Source organism: Camelus dromedarius, chromosome 13 (assembly GCF_036321535.1).
Source record: "Camelus dromedarius isolate mCamDro1 chromosome 13, mCamDro1.pat, whole genome shotgun sequence".
Lineage (NCBI taxonomy): Eukaryota > Metazoa > Chordata > Mammalia > Artiodactyla > Camelidae > Camelus > Camelus dromedarius.
In genome coordinates this window covers 35,021,891-35,043,593 of record NC_087448.1, presented here as the reverse complement: position 1 = coordinate 35,043,593, position 21,703 = coordinate 35,021,891, and positions in this window count along the sequence as shown.

The window sequence follows — 21,703 nt, the reverse complement described above, 5'->3', positions numbered from 1 at the left end:
CTTGTGTATAGAAATGAGAGGAAGCAAACAGATTATTAAACTCCTTATGTTTTAATATTTCTTTAAAAAGCCTATTGCTAAAGAAATATTCATTCAAGGTCCACATTAGCATATTATTATTAAATCAATAAGGCAATCTTTAGTCATTTAAGTGACCATCAACTTAAACAGACTTATATATAAAGGCCACAAACAAAAAACCTATAAAAGAAGCACAAAAAATAAATATAAAGGAAAATAAACATAACACTAAAGAAACTCATCAAATCATAAGAGAAGAGAAGAGGAAAGAAACAGAGAAGAACTATAAAATGACCAGAAAACAATTAACAAAATGGCTATGAGTAGATATCTGTCAACAAATAATTTGAATGTAAATGGACTGAAATTTTCAATCAAAAAACATAATGTATTCTAAAAAAGACCCCTATTTATATTGCCTACAAGAGATTCACCTCAGATCTAAAGACACAAACAGCCCAAAAGTGAAGGAATGGAAAAAGTTATTCTATGCAAATAGAGATAAAAAGAAAGCAGGGGAGAAATAACTATGTGAGGAAAAAAGATTTTAAAACAAAGACTGGGGGAAGGTATAGCTCAATGGTAGAGCACATGCTTAACATTCACGGGGTCCTGGGTTCAATCCCCAGTATCTCTATTAAAATAAATAAACAAACAAACAAACCTAATCCCCGCCCCCCAAAAAAATTAAAAAAATAAAAAATAAAACAAAGACTGTAAAAGACAAAGAAGGGCATTACTTAATGATAAAGGGATCAATGCAACAAGAGGTTATACATTAGTAATTAACTATGTACCTAATGTAGGAGCACCTAAATACATAAAGCAAATATTAACAGACAGAAAGGGAGATACTGGCAGTAATAAAATAATGGTAGGGGACTCTAACACTCCAACTATATCAATGGAGAGATCATTTGGATAGAAAAGCAGTAAGAAACATTGACCTGAAATGGCACATTAAACCAAATTAACTTAGATAGATAGGTAGGTAGGTAGATAGATATAAATCCATCCCAAACTAGCAGAATACACATTCTTTTCAAGTGTGCATGGAATGTTCTCCAGGAAATATGACATAGTAGGCCACAAAATTAATCTTAATAAACTTAAAAGATTAAAATCATATCAAGCATGTTTTCCAATTGGCATATGAAACTACAGATAAATTACAAGAAGAAAACTAGATAAAAACACAAACACATGGAGACTAAACAGCATGCTGCTAAATATCCAGTGGGTTAAGAAATTTAAAAAAAAATACAAACAAATGAAAATGAAAATATAAAGATCCAAATATAAGGGATGCAGCAAAAGCAGTTATAGGAGGGAATTTTATAGGTTTACAAGCCTACCACACGAAATAAGAAAAGTCTCAAATGAACACTCTAATGTTACACCTAAAGAAACTAGAAAAAGAAGAATAAAACCCAAAGTTAGAAGAAGGAAGGAATAACAAAGAACAAAACCAAAATAAGTGAAATAGTGACTAAAACATAGAAAAGATCAATAAAAGTTGTAGTTGGTTGTTGAAAAAGATGAACAAAATTAATAAATCTTTGGCCACATTCACCAAAAAAAGAAAAGTCCCAAATAAATAAAATAAGAAATGAGGAGGAATTACAATCAACACGATAGAAATAAAATTAAAAAAAAAATAGATGGCAAGAGATTACTATGAAAAGTTATATGGCAAAAAATAGGACATCCTACAAGAAATGGACAAATTCCTGGAATCATACAATCTTTCAACACTGAAACACAAAGAAATAGAAAATATGAATATATTGATCACCTGCTGTGAAATTGAATTTGTAATAAAAAAAAAAATTCCCAGCAATAAAAAGCCCAGGATTGGATGGCTTCACAAGGGAATTCTACCAAACATAAAAAGAAGAGCTTAACCTGTCGTTATCAAATTATTCCAAAATATTAAAGAGAAAGGAATGCTTCCAAAATTATTCTTTGACACCAAAATAGAATCCTGATACCAAAATCTCTTTCAGATGCTACCCAAAAAACAAAAAAATTACAAACCAATATCACTGCAACATAGATGCAAAAATCTCAACAAAATGTTAGCAAACTGAATTCAACAATATTTTAAAAGGATAGTACATCAAGATCAAGTGGGATTTATTTCAGGGATGCAAGATTGTTCAATATCTCCAAGTCAACCAATGTTATACAGCACATTAACAAAATGAAGAATAAAAATTATATGATAATCTCAATAGGTTAAAACTCTTGACAAAATTCAACAACCATTTATAATTAAAAAAAAAAACCTTTCAACTATGTCTCTCTAGAGGAAGATTAGCAATATAATAAAAGCTATATATGACAAATACTCAGCTAATATAATACCCAATAATGAGAACTTGAAAATTTTTCCTCTAAAATCAGGAACAAGAAAAGGATGCCTACTATCACCAATTTTATTCAACATAATGTTGGAAGTTTTAGCCACAACATTCAGACAAGAAAAAGAAATGAAATAAAAGATATCCAAATTGGAAATGAAATTAAAAAATGTTACTATTTGCAGATGATAAATACTATAATTGGAAAACCCTAAAGAGCCTACTAAAAACTATTAAAATGGTTAAAGGAAGTCAGTAAAGTTGGAGGAGACAAAATCAATATACACAAATTGGTTATATTTCTATATACTAATAGCAAGTTTTCAGAAAGAGAAATTAAGAAAAGCAATTTTATTTACAATTACATCAAAAGAAGTAAATATCTAGAATTTTTTTTGCTTTTTATATTATTTTTTATTGAAGGTGGTTGTACAATATTCTATGGCACATGTGACTATTATTCAAAATTCTAAAGGTTATATTCATTTATAATTATTATAAAACACAGGCTATATTCCCCATGTTGTACAATATATCCTTGTAGCTTATTTTACAAATTATAATCTGTATCTCTTAATCCCCTACCCCTATACTGTCCTTCCCAACTTCCCTCTACACACTGGTAACCACTAATTTGTTCACTATATCTATGAGTCTGTTTCTTTTTTATTATATCCACTTGTTTGTTGTGTTTTTTAGACTCCACATATAACTGATATCATATAGTATCTGTCTTTCTCTATCTGACTTATTTCACTTAGCATAATATTCTCCAAGTTGATCCCTGTTGTTGTAAATGGCAAAATCTCATTCTTTTCTATGGTGGAGTAGTATTCTATTGTATATGTATGTATATATCACATCTTTATCCATTCACCTGTTGGACGCTTAGGTTGCTTCCATATCCTGGCAATTGTAGATAATGCTACTATGAACATTGGGATGCATACATCTTTTCTAATTAGTGTTTTTGTTTCTTTCAGATATATACCCAAGAGTGGAATCATTAGGTTGTACTGTAGTTCTATTTTTAGTTTTTGAGAAAACTCCATATTATTTTCCACAGAAGCTGCACTAATTTACATTCCCACAACAGTGTATAAGGGTTACCTTTTCTACATATCCTCATCAATAATTATTTCTATTCTTTTTGATAACAGCCATTCTGACAGCCATGAGGTAATAAATCATGATTTTTATTTGCAATTCCCTAATAATTAGCAATGTGGAGCATCTTTTTATGTGACTGTTGGCCATCTGCAGGTCCTCTTGGAAAAATGTCTACTTAGGTCTTCTGTGCATTTTTTTAAATTGGGTTGTTTGCTTTTTTTAACATTTTTTATTGATTTATAATCATTTTACAATGTTGTGTCAAATTTCAGTGTTCAGCACAATTTTTCAGTCATTCATGGACATATACACACTCATTGTCACATTTTTTTCTCTGTGAGTTATCATAACATTTTGTGTATATTTCCCTGTGCTATACAGTGTAATCTTGTTTATCTATTCTACAGTTTTGAAATCCGAGTCTATCCCTTCCCACCTTCCACCCCCCTGGTAACCACAAGTCTGTATTCTCTGTCTGTGAGTCTATTTCTGTCCTGTATTTACGCTTTGTTTTTGTTTGTTTGTTTGTTTTTGTTTTTTAGATTCCACATATGAGTGATCTCATATGGCATTTTTCTTTCTCTTTCTGGCTTACTTCACTTAGAAAAGACACTCTCCAGGAGCATCCATGTTGCTGCAAATGGCATTATGTTGTCGGTTTTTATGGCTGAGTAGTATTCCATTGTATAAATATACCACCTCTTCTTTATCCAGTCACCTGTTGATGGACATTTAGGCTGTTTCCATGTCTTGGCTATTGTAAATAGTGCTGCTATGAACATTGGGGTGCAGGTGTCATCCTGAAGTAGATTTCCTTCTGGATACAAGCCCAGGAGTGGGATTCCTGGGTCATATGGTAAGTCTATTCCTAATCTTTTGAGGAATCTCCACACTGTTTTCCATAATAGCTGCACAAAACTGCATTCCCACCAGCAGTGTAGGAGGGTTCCCCTTTCTCCACAGCCTCTCCAGCATTTGTCATTTATGGATTTTTGAATGACGGCCATTCTGACTGGTGTGAGGTGATACCTCATTGTAGTTTTGATTTGCATTTCTCTGATAATTAGTGATATTGAGCATTTTTTCATGTGCTTTTTGATCATTTGTATGTCTTCCTTGGAGAATTGCTTGTTTAAGTCTTCTGCCCATTTTTGGATTTGGTTGTTTATTTTTTTATTATTGAATCATATGACCTGCTTATATATTCTGGAGATCAAGCTTTTGTCGGTTTCAGTTGCAAAAATTTTTCTCCCATTCCGTAGGTTTTCTTCTTGTTTTACTTCTGGTTTCCTTTGCTGTGCAGAAGCTTGTAAGCTTCATTAGGTCCCATTTGTTTATTCTTGCTTTTATTTCTTCTAGGAGAAAATTTTTGAGATGTATGTCAGATAATGTTTTGCCTATGTTTTCCTCTAGGAGGTTTATTGTATCTTGTCTTATGTTTAAGTCTTTGATCCATTTTGAGTTGATTTTTGTATATGGTGTAAGGGAGTGTTCTAGCTTCATTGTTTTACATGCTGCTGTCCAGTTTTCCCAACACCATTTGCTGAAGAGACTGTCTTTATTCCAATGTATATTCTTGCCTCCTTTGTCAAAGATGAGATGACCAAAAGTTTGTGAGTTCATTTCTGGGCTCTCTATTCTGTTCCATTGGTCTATATGTCTGTTTTGGTACCAATACCATGCTGTCTTGATGACTGTAGCTCTCTAGTATTGTCTGAAGTCTGGGAGAGTTATTCCTCCAGCCTCTTTCTTTCTCTTCAGTAATGCTTTGGCAATTCTAGGTCTTTGATGGTTCCATATAAATTTTATTATGATTTGTTCTAGTTCTGTGAACTATGTCCTGGGTAATTGGATAGGGATTGCATTCAATCTGTAGATTGCCTTGGGCAGTGTGACCATTTTAACAATATTGATTCTTCCAATCCAAGAGCATGGGATATCTTTCCATTTTTTAAAGTCTTCTTTAATTTCCTTCATCAATGGTTTATAGTTTTCTGTGTATAATTCTTTCACCTCCTTGGTTAGATTTATTCCCAGATATTTTATTACTTGTGGTGCTATTTTAAAGGGGATTGTTTCTTTACTTTCTTTTTCTGTTGATTCATCGTTAGTGTAAAGAAATGCAACTGATTTTTGAACGTTAATTTTGTAACCTGCTACCTTGCTGAATTCTTCAATCAGCTCTAGTAGCTTTTGTGTGGACCTTTTAGGGTTTTCTATGTATAGTAACATGTCATCAGCATATAATGACACTTTTACCTCTTCTTTTCCAATTTGGATCCCTTTTATTTCTTTCTCTTGCCTGACTGCTGTGGCTAGGACTTCCAGGACTATGTTGAATAGGAGTGGTGATAGTGGGCATCCTTGTCTTGTCCCAGATTTTAGTGGGAAGCTTTTGAGTTTTTCACCATTGAGTACTATGCTGGCTGTAGGTTTGTCATATATAGCTTTTATTATGTTGAGATATGTTCCCTCTATACCCACTTTGGCAAGATTTTTTATCATAAATGGGTGTTGAATTTTACCAAATACTTTTTCTGCATCGATTGAGATGATCATGTGGTTTTTGTCCTTTTTCTTGTTGATGTGATGTATTACATTGATTGATTTGGGTATGTTGAACCAGCCTTGTGTCCCTGGGATGAACTCCACTTGGTCATGATGTATAATCTTTTTTATGTGTTGTTGGATTCTATTTGCTAAACTTTTGGTGAGGATTTTGGCGTCTATGTTCATCAGTGATATTGGCCTATAATTCTCTTTTTTTGTAGTGTCTTTGCCTGGTTTTGGTATCAGGGTGATGGTGGCTTCATAGAATGAGTTTGGGAGTATTCCCTTCTTTTCAATGGTCTGGAAGAGTTGGAGAAGGACTGGTATGAGTTCTTATTTGTATGTTTGGTAGAATTCCCCGGTGAAGCCGTACAGTCCTGGACTTTTATTTGTAGGGAGGTTTTTAGTTGCTATTTCTATTTCCTTTCTAGTGATCGGATTGTTCAAGTGTTCAGATTTTTCTTGACTCAGTTTTGGTGGACAGTATGTTTCCAGAAACTTGTCCATCTCCTCTAGGTTATCCAGTTTGGTTCCATATAGTTTTTCATAATATTCTCACATGATATTCTGTATTTCTATTTTGTTTGTTGTAATTTCTCCATTTTCCTTTCTTATTTTGCTAATTAGTGCTCTCTCTTTTTCTTCTTTGTGAGTTTTGCCAGAGGTTTGTCGATTTTATTTACTTTTTCAAAAAACCAGCTTTTGGTTTGGTTGATTTTTTCTATGGTCTTGTTAATCTCTATTGTATTTAATTCCTCTCTGATCTTTATTATATCCTTCCTTCTGCTGCTTTTTGGGGCTTTTTGTTCTTCTTTTTCTAATTCATTCAGGTGGTGGGTTAAATTATTTATTTCAGATTGTTCTTCTTTTTTGAGGAAGGCCTGTATCGCTATAAACTTCCCTCTTAGCATGCCTTTGCTGTGTCCCATAGGTTTTGAGTGGTTGTGCTTTCATTATCATTTGTCTCAAGGTATTTTTTAATTTCAGCTTTGATTTCCTCATTGTTTTCTCAATAACATATTGTTTAATATCCATGCTTTCCTTTTTTTCTCCTTTGTTTCTCTGTTGTTGATTTCCAGTTTCATGGCATTGTGGTCAGTAAAGATGCTTGAGGTAATTTCTATCTTCTTAAAATTGTTGAGGTTTCTTTTGTGCCCGAGTACATGATCGATCCTGGAAAATGTTCCATGTGCACTTGAAAAGAATGTATATCCTATTTTTGGGGGGTGTAATGCTCTGAAAATATCCACCAAATCTAGTTTTTCTATTGTAGCATTTAATTTCTCTGTTGCCTTGTTTATATTCTGTCTAGAAGATCTGTCTAGTGATGTTAATGCAGTGTTAAAATCTCCAACTATGATTGTATTCCCATCAATATCCCCCTGTATCTCTGTTAGTAATTCTTGTATGTACTTAGGTGCTCCTATATTGGGTGCATATATATTAACGAGTGTAATATCCTCATCATGTATCACTCCTTTAATCATTATAAAATGTCCTTCTTTATCTTTCTTTATGGCCTTTGTTTTAAAGTCTATTTTGTCTGAAATCAGTACTGCAACTCCTGCTTTTTTGGCTTTTCCATTTGCATGCAATATCCTTTTCCATCCTTTCACTCTCAATCTATATGTGTCCTTCTCCCTAAAGTGAGTCTCTTGTATGCAGCATATTGAAGGTTCTTGCTTTATTATCCAGTCTGCCACTCTATGTCTTTTGACTGGAGCATTTAGTCCATTAACATTTACAGTAATTAATGATAGATGTGTGTTTATTGCCATTTTGAACTTATCTTTGCAGTTGAATTGGTATATCCTCTTTGTTCCTTTCATCTTCCTTTTGTGGTTTGGTAATTTTCCTTTGTATTTTCATGGATTTTATTTAATTTTTGTGACTCCCTTGTAAATTTTTGGCTTGTGGTTACGCTTTTTTGTAAATCTATTAACCCATTAGTATAACTGTTTTTATTAAACTGATAGTAACATGATCTCAAACCCATCCTACTGTTAAAAAAATTTAAAAAAGAAAGAAAAAAATATTCTATATTTCCCTGCCTCCCTCTCCCACTCTCAGTGTTTTGTATGTCTTCTTTTATAATTTCATGTTTACTTTATTTGTAATTCATGAGTTATCACCTTTCCATTTGTGAGTTTCTCATTTCTGTAGCATCCTGTTGCTTTTCTATTTAGAATAGACATTTCAATATTTCCTTTAGCATGGGTTTAGTGTTGCTAAACTCCTGTAGCTTTTTTTTTTTTTGTCTGTGAAACTGTTTATTTCTCCTTCTATCCTAAAGGATAGCCTTGCTGGATAGAGGATCCTAGGCTGCATCTTTTTTTCATTCAGGGGTTTGAATATATCTTGCCACTCCCTTCTGGCTTGTAGTGTTTGTGTGGAGAAATCAGCTGAGAGCCTTATGGGGGTTCCCTTGTAACTTACTGTTTGCTTTTCTCTTGCTGCCTTTAGAATCATTTCTTTATCCTTGACTCTGGCCATCTTGATTATGATATTTCTTGGTGTGGGTCTATTTGGGTTCTTCCTGTTTGGGACCCTCTGAGCTTCCTGTAGTTGGATATCTGATTCCTTCTTTAAGTTTGGGAAGTTTTCAGTCATGATTTCTTCAAAAACCTTTTCAATCCCCTTTGATCTTTCTTCTCCTTCTGGGACCCCTATTATGCGAAGATTGGGATGCTTTATATTATCCCATAGGTCCCTTATGCTATTTTCATTATTTTTTATTTGCTTATCTTGTAGTTCTTCTGAATGGGTGCTTTCTATTGCCCTGTCTTCTAGATCACTAATTCATTCCTCTGCATTATCTAGTCAGCCTTGTACCGCTATTAGATCATTCCTCATCTCTTCCATGAGTTTACCCATTCTACTTTGGGTTGTTTGCTTTTTTGATTTTGATTTGTATGGTCTATTTATATATGTTGGATATTAACCCTTTATTGATCATATAATTTGCAAATATTTTCTCCCATTCTGCAAGCTGTCTTTTTTTTATCAATGGCTTCCTTTGCTGTGGAAAAGCTTTTAAGTTTAATTAGGTTCCATGTATTTATTTTTCCTTTTATTTCCTTTAATTTAGGAGACAGATCCAAAAATATTGCTAGAAATTATGTCAAAGAGGGTTCTGCCTTTAAAACTTACAGGAAAATATACCTAGGAATCATTTTAACAAAGGAAGTGACAGAACATTACTCTGAAAACTATAAGACATTGATGCAAGAAATTGAAGACAACACAATTTAATAGGAAAATACAGTGCTCATAGATTAAAATAGTTAATATTCTTAAAATCTCCAGACTACCAAAAGCAATCTAAAGAATCAATAAAATTCCTATCAAAATGCCAGTAGGATTTTTTACAGAACTAGAACAAATACTCCTGAAATTTGTATTGAGTCACAAAAGACTCCTAATAGTCTAAGCAATATTAAGAAAGAAAAACAAAGATGGGGGTATTATGCTTTCTGATTTCAAACTATAATACAAAAGTATGGTAATCATAACTGTATGGTACTGGCATAAAAACAGACACATAGATCAATGGACCAGAAGAGGGAGCCCAGAAATAAATCCACACTTACTTGGACAATTTATGACAAAGGAGACAAGAATGTACAGTGGGAAAAAGACATTATCTTCAATAAATGGTTTTGGGAAAACTAGAAAGCTACATGCAAAAGAATGAAACAGGACCACTTTCTTACACTATACACAAAAAATAAACTTAAAATTGAGTAAAGGCTTAAATTTAAGACCAGAAACCATAAAATTCATGTAAGAATGCATGGGTAATAAGATCTTTGTCACAGGTCTTAGCAATATTTTTAAAATCTGTATCTTCAAGCAAGGTAAACAAAAGCAAAAATAAACAAATGAGACTAAATCAGACTAAAATGGTTATACACAGTGAAGGAATCCTTCAACAAAAATAAAAGGCAATCTCCTGCATATGAGAAAATATTTGGAAATGACATATCTGATAAAAGGTTAATATGCAAAATATGTAAAGAACTTACATAACTCAATATCAAAAAAAAAACCTCACTAATTAATGGACAGAGAAACTGAATAGACATTTTTTCAAAGAAGCCTTACATATGGCCAACAGACACATGGGAAGATGCTCGACATTACTAATTAGGGAAATGAAAATCAAAACCACAATGAAATATCACCTCATACCTGTCAGAATGGCTAGTATATTAAAAAAATAGTAATAATAGCTGTTGGTTAGGATGTGGAGGAAAGGGAAACTTCATACACTGGTGATGAGATGTAAATTGGTACAGTCACTATGGAAAACAGTATGAAGTTTCCTCAGAAAAATTGAAAATAGAACTATCATATGAACCAGCAATTCCACATATAAGTATCTATAAGAAGAAAATGAAAGTAAAACACTAACTTAGAAAGATATATGCACCACAATGTTCATAGCAGCATTATTTACAATAGCCAAGATATGGTAGCAATCTAAGTGTCCATTGATAAATGAATGGATAAAGATGTGATTTATGTATGTATGTTTGTGTGTATGTGTGTGTATACACACAAAATGCAGTATTACTCAATCATAAAAGAGAATGAAATCATGTTATTTCTGACATGGATGGACCTAGAAGGTGTTATGCTCGGTGAAATGTCAGAGAGTTATAAATACCATATGATTTCACTTATATGTGGAATCTAAAGAACAAAAGAAGCAAACAAACATAAGAAAACTGAAACTGATTCATGGATACAGAGAACAAACTGGTGGTCGCCAGAGGGGAAGGGTTCAGGAGGTTGGGAAAGTAGGTGGAGGGGATTAAGAGGTGCAAACTTCCAGTTATAAAATAAATAAGTCACTGGGATGTAACATACAACATGGAGAATATAGTTGATAATATTGTAATAATTTTATATGTTGACAGATTAGACTTATCATTGTGATCAATTTGTAATGCATATAAATGTCAAATCACTATGTTGTATACCTGAAACTAGCATATTGCACATCACTTATCCTTCAATAAAAAATATAAAAGGACAAAACAAAAAATATTCATAGATTTATAGCTCAAAAGTTCAGGAATGGAGTAATTTCTACAAAGAAAAGAATAGAGTTCAGAATGATAACTTGAAAAGATTTACTTTGTCTAATTCAGATTAAGCATATTTTTTTCTGGTACTTTAGTATTTATTATCTACCATGAGACCCAATTTATCAGAAGCCCCAAGGCTGTTTCCATTTCTCAGGAGAAAAAGTTTTTGAAAAGTTTTAAGAATATCTGAGTTTATATTTGACTTAATGTCACAAAATAAATTTTGAAAAAAAAACAGCATGTATCTTTCCTGATTAATGCTGAGATTAAGTAAAGTGCATGGAAGGTAAATATAATTAATAGAAATGAATAAACTTTTTGATACTTTAAAAAATTATTGCTAATAAAAATAGAAGTGCTTTAAGAAAGTAGTAATGATTTGCTAGTACATTTTTTTCCTTCCATTTCCAATCTATGTAAAGGGCTATTAAAATTTGGTACTTGAAATTAATTATTGAGTATAATTTTCATTATCTACATAAAAATCAGTATAAATTTTAACAATTTCATGGTTTAAATAATTAGTCTTTCTTAGGTACAAGGTATTTGGGCTTAATGTAATATCAGCTACTTTAAAGCAACATGGAATAAAGCACGCCACAGATGACAATTAGGAATCAGCAGGACTCAAGTGCTTTTATGCCATTTTGGGTTTTATGTGTTTACAAAGCTGCAACCTATTGGCATTTAATTCCATATTTACTGTCTCTTGAGTCTCATTGCACAGCAGGACATGGAAAGAGCAATAAACATGTTATCATAGTATTGTACTGAATGAAAATTTAATTAAATCACAACTGTTAGGAAAATGTCTTTTCTGTCACCTTTGGGTTTGATATCTTCAATTCATATATTTCATTTTATCAATTTATCCAGGCTGAATTATAAAAACACATTGAAATAATTTAATGCATAACATTTTCAAAATAAAAGATCTATTTTAAATATATTAGCACATAGGAAATTTATTTAATATTGCTGACTTGAAAAATTATATGAATATATAGTTTAATATATTAATTGTCTGGTTTATTTATAAATACAGTGAAATTACATAACAAAAATTTCAAGTAGTATAACTGCTTCATTTGAATCTCATTCTAACATGTATATTTTTAATTCTTCTTTGAATATAAATGATTAAATCATTTTATCTAGAGTCTTAAGAAGAAATTAATTTTTCCATTGGCAATCTATCATATGATTTATATAACTGGAATGAATGCTTGTTTAAGTAACTCATTTCTTACAAAGGAATAAAATTATGAGTTATTCACCTGGAATTGTATGAATGAATGAAATTATAAAATTTTAATTATGCTAAGTGTACTATTTCTGTATGCAGGGGTGTAAGGGAAGAATGGAAAAATGAAGAGAAAATATATAGAATTTTCAAACTTTATCCTGTTATAAAAAACTGGAGACTTTGTTGCACATTCATGTTAAAAATAAGAAGGAAATTAACAGAAAAATTGATTAGTCACAGAGGAAGCCTAAATGTTACTTAGAATTTTGCTTAATGATAGTAATAAGAAAAGTAATGGTGTGATAGAGAGGTAGACCTCAACTCTAAAGAGTTCACATCAAAATGAGGAAAATATAGATTAATAATTGACCTGATCCAGAGGAAGTCCAAATGCTGAAAAACAGCTAATATGCAACCACCAGTCAAGCAAGGGCTCAGATTCAAGAGATTCAGCTAAAACAAGGAAAAGATACATAGATCAGCTGGATACAGAACACAGTGATAATCCCGTGAGATAAGGAACTCTACCCATTCCTTGGAAGAAGTTGGGATGTAGACACAGGGATTGAACATGAAACTGAAATCATAAGGAACAATAGCTTGATAGCTCAAGTTTTAAGAATTTTGATATATGTATAACAAATTTAGAAATGGTTTCAAATCCAGATAATCCTGAGCATATGAATGAATGTTTACAGTAAATTATGTATGAAAAATGGTGGAAGAGAATTTTGAACTGAGGCAGGGAATTACCATTTATATGTCAAGACTTTACTATGTAATCTATGATTAAATTTGGGAAATTATAGTATAGTTAAGTATAAACATTTAGACCAGAGACAAGAAAATTGGATTTTCAATTTGTTTTGTGTCCTTTGGCAAAGTATCAAACATCTCCTGAGTTAATTTACTCCTAAAACACACTCAAGTTTCTTTATAGAATCTTTGTAATGATTAAGTCAAATGATATATTAAAGTACCTATCACAATGGCTATGGCATATTAAATATTTTAATATATTAGCTTTCTTTGGTTAAGATTACTTCTGCCTGTGTACATGTTTTGTGAAATGTTAAACAAATATGTAAATACATAAACTAATGAAGGCATCAGATGAAATTTTCAGAAAATAATGAAGTATTTGAAGTATCTAAAAGTACATTAAAACTGTTTTGGTATCCTGAAGGATAAGATATTTACTTATCTTGTATTTTAGATAATCTTACAAAATGCAGAAAAAATATCAGCTTGTAATATGTCCATGGAATTGAATATAAATGTTGTATAATCCTGTAGAAAGATGAGATTGTGTTATTATTTACAGTATAAATTAGTATCTAAAATCTTATTCTTCAAAGTTGTGATATATATATGGATGTGTATGTGTGTGTGTGTGTGTATTTGAACCCTCTTTCAATCATCTACTGTAGTGTTTGCTTTAAGTTTCCTATACTGATTTTACGTATATAAACCTTACACTTTTGAAGAGGATTATTTTAAAAGAAAAAGCATAAATTTAATTTTATTGCTATATGTAAGTTGATCTACAAGATATAAGATTTTTTTGACTTTTCTACTGTAGATACTTTGAAAGAAATAAAATTACATAAGCATATAAAACCATATTTTATCATCAAAAATCTAGTGAATATCCAGGTGACTTCAGTTTCTTTAAATGCTTATCATTTATGTATGTATAATTTACAATATGTGATATATGTCATGAAGAAGAATAGCCAGACCATCCAAATAAAAGTAAAAGACTTAAAAAATTCTGAAATAAAAAAAAAACTTTTAAAAACAAGAGTACAGGTATTTGACAGCATAGTAATTTCTTATCCATACTTCAGACCTAAGTGGATACTTAGCTGCACAAAAGATAGACAAACTGCAGTATTGTATATCACATGTCCTAACTCTTTAAAGAATGCTTTCAAACTCCTGAATGAAAACAAGGTAAACACTTATCTTCCCTAATCATCAAACATCCTTTATAATAAGTTGTAATGCATATATCTCACTGCTACCTGAATTAAAGTCAGGTTGAAGATGTTTACTAATAAGTTAGTTATGACATTTTGGCAGTTAAAAACTCATGAATCATAACACTGCTGTATGTTATATATAAAAGTCATTAGCGTAAACCTAAAAGCTCTCATCAGAAGAATTTTTTTCTATTTCTTTAATTTTGTACCTATGTGAGATGATGGATATTCACTAAACTTATTGTGCTGATCACATCATGATGTATGTATGTGAATCAAATCATTATGCTGTATACCTTAAACTTATACAATGTATGTTAATTATATCTTAATAAAATTGGAAGAAAAAAATAAAAGAACTCACGAGTCTTCCTAAATTTCAATTCTGGCAACACCAAATATATTTTAGAAAGATTATTGTTAACTCTCTGTTGATCTAAATGTACAACTTCTATTTATTTGTTGTGATTTACTGAAGTATAATTGAAAATAAAGTTGTGATATATATATATACACACACACACACATACATACATACAAATATATATCACAATGAATTTGAGGTGTTTTTTTAGATTCTACATTTAAGTGATATTATGCAGTATTTGTCTTTCTTTGTCTGGCATATTTCACTTAGCATAATTCCCTCCAGTTTTTAACATGTTTCTGTAAATAACATGGCTTCCCTCTTTTTTATGGCTGATTAACACATTATATATTTATTTATATCTCACATTTTAAAAATTCATTCATTTTTTGATGGATCCTTAGGGTGTTTCAATATCTTGGCTATTGTGAATAATGCTGCAATGAACATAGTGGTACAGATGTTTCTTCAAGATAGTGACTTTGTTTCCTTTGTAAACACACCCAGAAGTAGGATTGCTGGATCTCATGGTGGTTCTGTTTTCAGTTTCTTGAGGAAACTTTCCACTGTTTTCCACAGTGGTGTACCAGTTTACACTTCCAGCGACAGTGTAGTAGATTTCCCTTTCCTGCACATCCTTGCCAGCATCTGTTATCTCTTGTCTTTATACGTATGATATAAAATTAGAATATAATAGATGTTCTAAGAGGTGTGACATGATGTCTCGTTGTGGTTTTGATTTGCATTTCTCTGATGATTAGTGATGTTGAGCATCTTTTATTGTATCTGCTGGCCCTTTGCATGTCTTCTTTGAAAAAAAATGTCTATTCAAGTCTTTTGTCTCTTTTAATTGGGGTATTTAAATTTGGTTTGTGTTTCTTACATATTTTAGACATTAAGCCTTTATTAGATACGTAGTTTGCAAATATTTTCTTCCATTTCATAGACTGAATTTTCCAATTTTTGGTGATTCCCTTTGCTGTGCAAAAGCTTTTTAGTTTGATGGAGTCCCACTTTTTAATTTTCACTTTTGGTGTCAATTTCAAAAAAAAAATCAGCGTCAAGACCAATGTCAAGAACCTTAATACCTATTTTTTTTCCCAGTAGTTTTAGTGTTTCAGGTCTTATATTCAAGTTTTAATTCATTCTGTGTTGATTTTTGACTTTTGTGTACGGTATAAGATAAGGATTCAGTTTTATTCTTTTAGTTTTGGCTTTTAGTTTTGGCTAGTCAATTTACCCAGCACCAGTTTTTGAAGAAATTATCCTTTCCCTGTAGTACATTCTTGACTTAAAAAAAAATGAGTGTGTGTGTGTGTATGTATATGTTATGCATTGGGTGGACAAAGTTTTCCCAAATTTAGGAAAACTATTTAAAAATAATTATACACATAACTTCTCTACGTGGAGGGATCCTTGGTTGGGGGGGGGATTTTTCTGTTCCTGACTATAACAGATGAATCGAGTTTTATACCTGAAAAAAATTTATAATAATTTGGAAAATAGTTATACACAGACTCCTAACAGCAATAATACCTCAATATGTCTAAATAAGTTTAAAGAAAACAATCAATTGACCAATATGTATGGGTGTATTTCTGGGTTGGAAAATTAATTGACTTATATGTATAGATTTACTTCTGTGCTGTCTATTCTGTTCCATTGTTCCCTGTGTCTGTTTGTATGCCAGTATGATACTGTTTTGTTTACTATAGCTTTGTAACATAGTTTGAAATCAGGAGATGTGGTGGCTCCAGCTTTGTTCTTGCTCAAGAATTCTGTAGTGATTCAGGGTCTTTTGCGCCTTCAAACAAATTTTAGGATTGTTCCTTCTATTCCTGTAAAAAAAAAAGGCTGTTGGAATTTTGATAGGAATTTTATTGAATCTGTAGTTTGCTTAGGGTAGAGTGGACATTTTAACAATATTAATTTTCCAAATTCATGAGCACAGAATATATTTTCATTTATTTTTGTCTTCTTCAATTTCTTTGTTTCCCCAGCTTTTTAAAGATATAATTAGCTTACAACACTGTATAAGTTTAAGTTGTACAATATATTGATATGATTTACAGACATCATGAAATGATGACCAAAATAAGTTTATTGTCAATATCCATTATACCATATAGATATAAAATAAATAAGAAGAAAGAAAATATTTTCTCTTTGTGATAAGAGCTCTTAGATTTTTACTCTCTTAACAATTTTCATATATAACATAGGGCCAAGTTTATTATAATAATTTTGTATGTTATATCCCTAGTACTTAATTTATTTTATAACTAGAAGTTTGTATCTTTTAACCACCTTCAACAAATCACCACTCCTTATACCCTCCACCTGTGGTAACCACAAAAATTTTAGGTCTTTTTCTGTATAAATTAGTGCAGACACTATGGAAAACAGTATGGAACTTCCTCAAAAAATTAAAAATAGAACTACTGTATCTTCCAGCAATTCCATGCCTGGATATTTACCCAAAGAAAATGAAAACACAAATTCAATAAGATACGTGCATCCCTATGTTCATTGCAGCATTATTTAAGTAACCAAGATATGGAAGCAATCTAAGTGCCTATCAATAGAAAAATGAATAAAGAAGATGTGAGATATATAGATATAGATAGATATCTACCTATCTATCTATATCTATATATCTATATCTCTCTCTATATATATATCTATGAAATGGAAATTTACTCAACCAAAAAAAAAAAAAGAATGAAATTCTTCCATTTGCAACAACAAAGATAAATCTGGAGAGCATTATGCTAAGTAAAATAAGTCAGCCAGAGAAAGACAAATACTGTGTGATTTCAATTGTATGCAGAATCTAAAAAACAAATATAACAAAATAGAAACAGAGTCATAGATACAGAGAACAAACAGGTGGATGCTGGTTGGAAGGGAAATGGGGGATGAGAAAAATAGGTGAAAAAGACAAAGAGGTACAAACTTTCACTTTCAAAGTAAATGATTCTCAGGTATAAAATGTACAGTGTGGAGAATACAGCCAATGATAGTGTAATATCTTTATATATGTTGACAGTTGGTAACTAGACATGGTGATCTTCAATTTCCTTTTTGAATGTTTTACAGTTTTTAGTGTAGAGATCTTTCACTTCCTCGGTTAAATTTATTCCTAGATCTTCAGTATGATATTAACTGTGGGCTTGTCATATATGACCTTTATTATGTTTATGTACATTACTTCTATGTGCAGTTTGTTGAAAGCAAAAGTTCTTTTTCATTTTTTAAAATTTTTATTTAAAAGACAACATTTTATAGTTTATTTCTAGATGCTGTTTTGCACAAAGCAGATGCACAAATCTCTGTTAAACATAAATTTATTAATACAAGTACTACATTTTAATAATTTTCTTATTTTTAAATATTTAAAAAATCATAATTAGTAAAACCCAATTGTGTTTGGCTCACATTAGCTCTTGAGAAAATCATTATCAAGCATCATATAATGAGTATAATAAATTCATCTCAGTTTTGTCCAAACTAAATTACTTGCTACTCAATCAATAACATAGGCAATATTTCTATACCAAAAATATGTAATTTTGAGAGAAATAACACATGTATAGAAGTATAGGCATTAGTGTTGTTATTGTGTTCAGTAACCAACCTGTATATTTGAAAATATTTTACGTGTTGTTGTGTTTATATTTGAGAAATGCTAATAATATTGACTAAATAGACCTAAGTTAAGGAAATTTGAAACTTTGCACTGAAGAAAATGTCTTCATTTTAAATGCATTATTCTAAAATGTAGCTTTCATCATATAAAATTAACTTTGTAATTAAATCAATAAACCTCATGAAATTCAAATTTTACTTTTGTTAGTATGCTTATTACATAACTTTGCATATGGGAATCTTCACTTCAAAATAGCAATGACAACAATAATATTTAATACGAATTAAATATTTAACATGCATTATCTTCTTAAATCTCCAAACAAAATAAAAAAGCCATGTTATTATTATATTTTAAAATAAAAAGCTGGATTTGTAGAGATTAAATATTTGTTTAAGCTTAAAAATTGAAATTAAATTAGATTAAATTCAAATTTGAAGTTAGAAAAGACTGTGTGAACTTGAAACATATTTTCTTAACCACTGCGAATCAACTGATATAGAATTGTATGTTGATATTGACTGCATAAGTTATCTGTTGTCATTATACACACATCAAAACTGTTGACTAAAATAAATCCACACAATATGAGAGTTGTGACAAGTTTTATCTGGGGCAAAATGAGGACACTAGCCCAGGAGACAGCATTTCACATAGCTCTGAGGAACTGCTCTAAAAAGGCAGGGGAATCTCAGTATTATGTATGATCTCAGTGAAGGGGGTACAGTCAGGCACACATTTAGGCAGAAGCTTGCTACTGGTCACAAGAAGCAGATGTCAGCATTAATGATTTTACTGCTTTTTTAGATATGAGGAGATGCAAGATTTGGGCTCATAAAATCTTCTCCTGAAAATATCTATCTGAAGGCCTGTTTAGCCAGTTTTCCCAGAGCACAGAGTCCCTCATTCCTTATCTCCATCCTGAACTGTTTTCAGGGTGTGTTTGAAGTCAGTGGCTGCAGTGGTTCATGATTTAATCCAAGAAGAGTCAGATGGCAAGTGCCAAGGTAATCCAATCCTTGTAGAAGCAGATGGCAAGTGCCAATTTTTAGTTAGCAACACAATATAAAGCTTATACTTAACCAGTAAGTGTCAGAATCTTCCAGTGCCTGGGCATTATATAGTATTTTGGAGACCTGGACCAGTTACCTTTAGACTGGTTCTTGAAAACAAAAACAGAAAAAGAGAACAATGTCTAATATCATGTTTAAAATGTGATTCAGTGTAATAGTCTCCCTTTCAAAGAGTTTTAGGTTGCTAATATGGAATTTTTTTTTTACTATACTATTTATGGTTTTACTCCCACATTTTATTCAGAGATATCATAGTAAATTCTAATAACATCTTAGCATGAAATTTGAATAAAACTAAAATACAATTACTTTCTACGGAAATATTTTTTCCTCAAGGTTCAGATGGTCATTTAAAGGTGCATAGTTAATTAATTTCTAGTCAGTGTCAGGCACTTTCCAACTACACAGACAATTTTGAAAATACAAAACATTCCAGGACTGGCAAAACAATAAACATTTTGTCATTGACTCCTTGATACAGGTTGAAAGTTTTGTATACAGCCTCCTTCCCTGTGTGTGAAGTGACACATCTCTCTGCTTTTGGATTATTTTCTACTTTTTCCCTGTGATTCATAATCATGACTGAGGCGAATGTTCTCCAGTCAATGAGATGCAGGAACATTTACCTTTTACTTATCATGTTGTGCTTTGCTCATTCTTTTGTACCTTATACATTAATTATCTACAAATACCTCTACATTCTCAAATTTTTAATTCAGCAAACTTTACTCTTTCTACTAACGTGAAAAATCTCTTTTAAGTGAAGTCTCAACATTCTTAATTGTATGCAATTTTCTGATATTACTAACCCAAAAATAGGGGCATTTTCTCATTCTCAAGTGTTACATTTTTACCACTTTCCTAACACCTTATTCAACAATCTGTCTTCACTCTAAATTTATACTATTTCTTATCATTTATAAACTTAGGTACTTTTTCCAACATTTTCCCAAGGATTTCCATTTTTAAAAAAGCTTTTCATGTCTCTGGTTTCTTTCTACACAGTTTTTTAAAATTACTATTTCATATAAGTAGATATACAGAGGGAAGTCCTAAAACTATCTTGTGTGCAATGACAACTCAATTATTAAGCAATAAGAACTCAACTAGTAACTTCTTATAACTTAAGAAGAGTGCACCCAACCCCTGATCCAGCCTTCACTCTTTAATCTTTAGCTGCATCTGTATTTTTTTTACCATTATTTTGTTCTCTAATTTGATAACTATTTTCTCTAACAGTTACCTCTTTTCTAAACTTTCTCCTTAACTGGATACATACAATAACCTTTTCATTGATTAAACTTACTAATTCCAGCATTTTAGTGATTATATCATACCCACTTTGCCAATTTCAAATGTGATACAAATTTAAGAATCTACTTTCTTTTTTACATTCCAAAGTTATTAAGCTTTGAAGGAAAAGGTCACCTTGCAATGATGGACTATATTAAAAACAAACACAAAAAGATCCCTCTAATTAATTCATAGTGCTTCTCCTAGGATTAGATTAATCGCTTTATTCAAATTAAATTAATTCTGTTCTCATCAGAGAAAGAATTCCAAACATTTACTATCTTTCTAGATAGGAGTGGGGTGAGGTTTCTAGGTGAGAAAAAAAAAAGGACTTACAGTTAATTTTGAATTCCAGATAACATGTTCCAGTATAAGCACATTCTATATATTACACAAGCATACTTACTAAAATTTATATATGTAATGTGTATATAATGTAAATATATATGTATGTGTGTGTATAAATATATATATATTTATATACATTATGTGTGTGTGTGTGTTTGTATGTGTGTGTGTGTGTGTGTATATATATATATATATTCGTTATTCATATGAGCTTCAACTGAACAGTGGTTCCTGTGTTTCATTTGCTATATCTAGCAGCCTAAAGTGGAAGACCTCCAACTCTTGTCTTATCATCTCAGGAAATGAGCTCACCTTCTCTTATTATGAAGATCAAAATATCCCATTTTGATGTCTTTACTGTTCTTAGTTTCTTCTTCAAATACACTCTAGAAGGCACAGTTTGCTATTTCTTCTGTGAGTAACTACCATCCCCCTGTATTTACATATGATTGGTATTTACATAGCATCTGGTGCTGGTACTTAGCCTATAAACACAAGGAAACTTGACCTTTTCCACAAATGTGTGTGCATGCACAGCATAATTTATATATATTATATATAATATGAGTATATAATATATATAATGTTCTTTTTAAAATATGAGA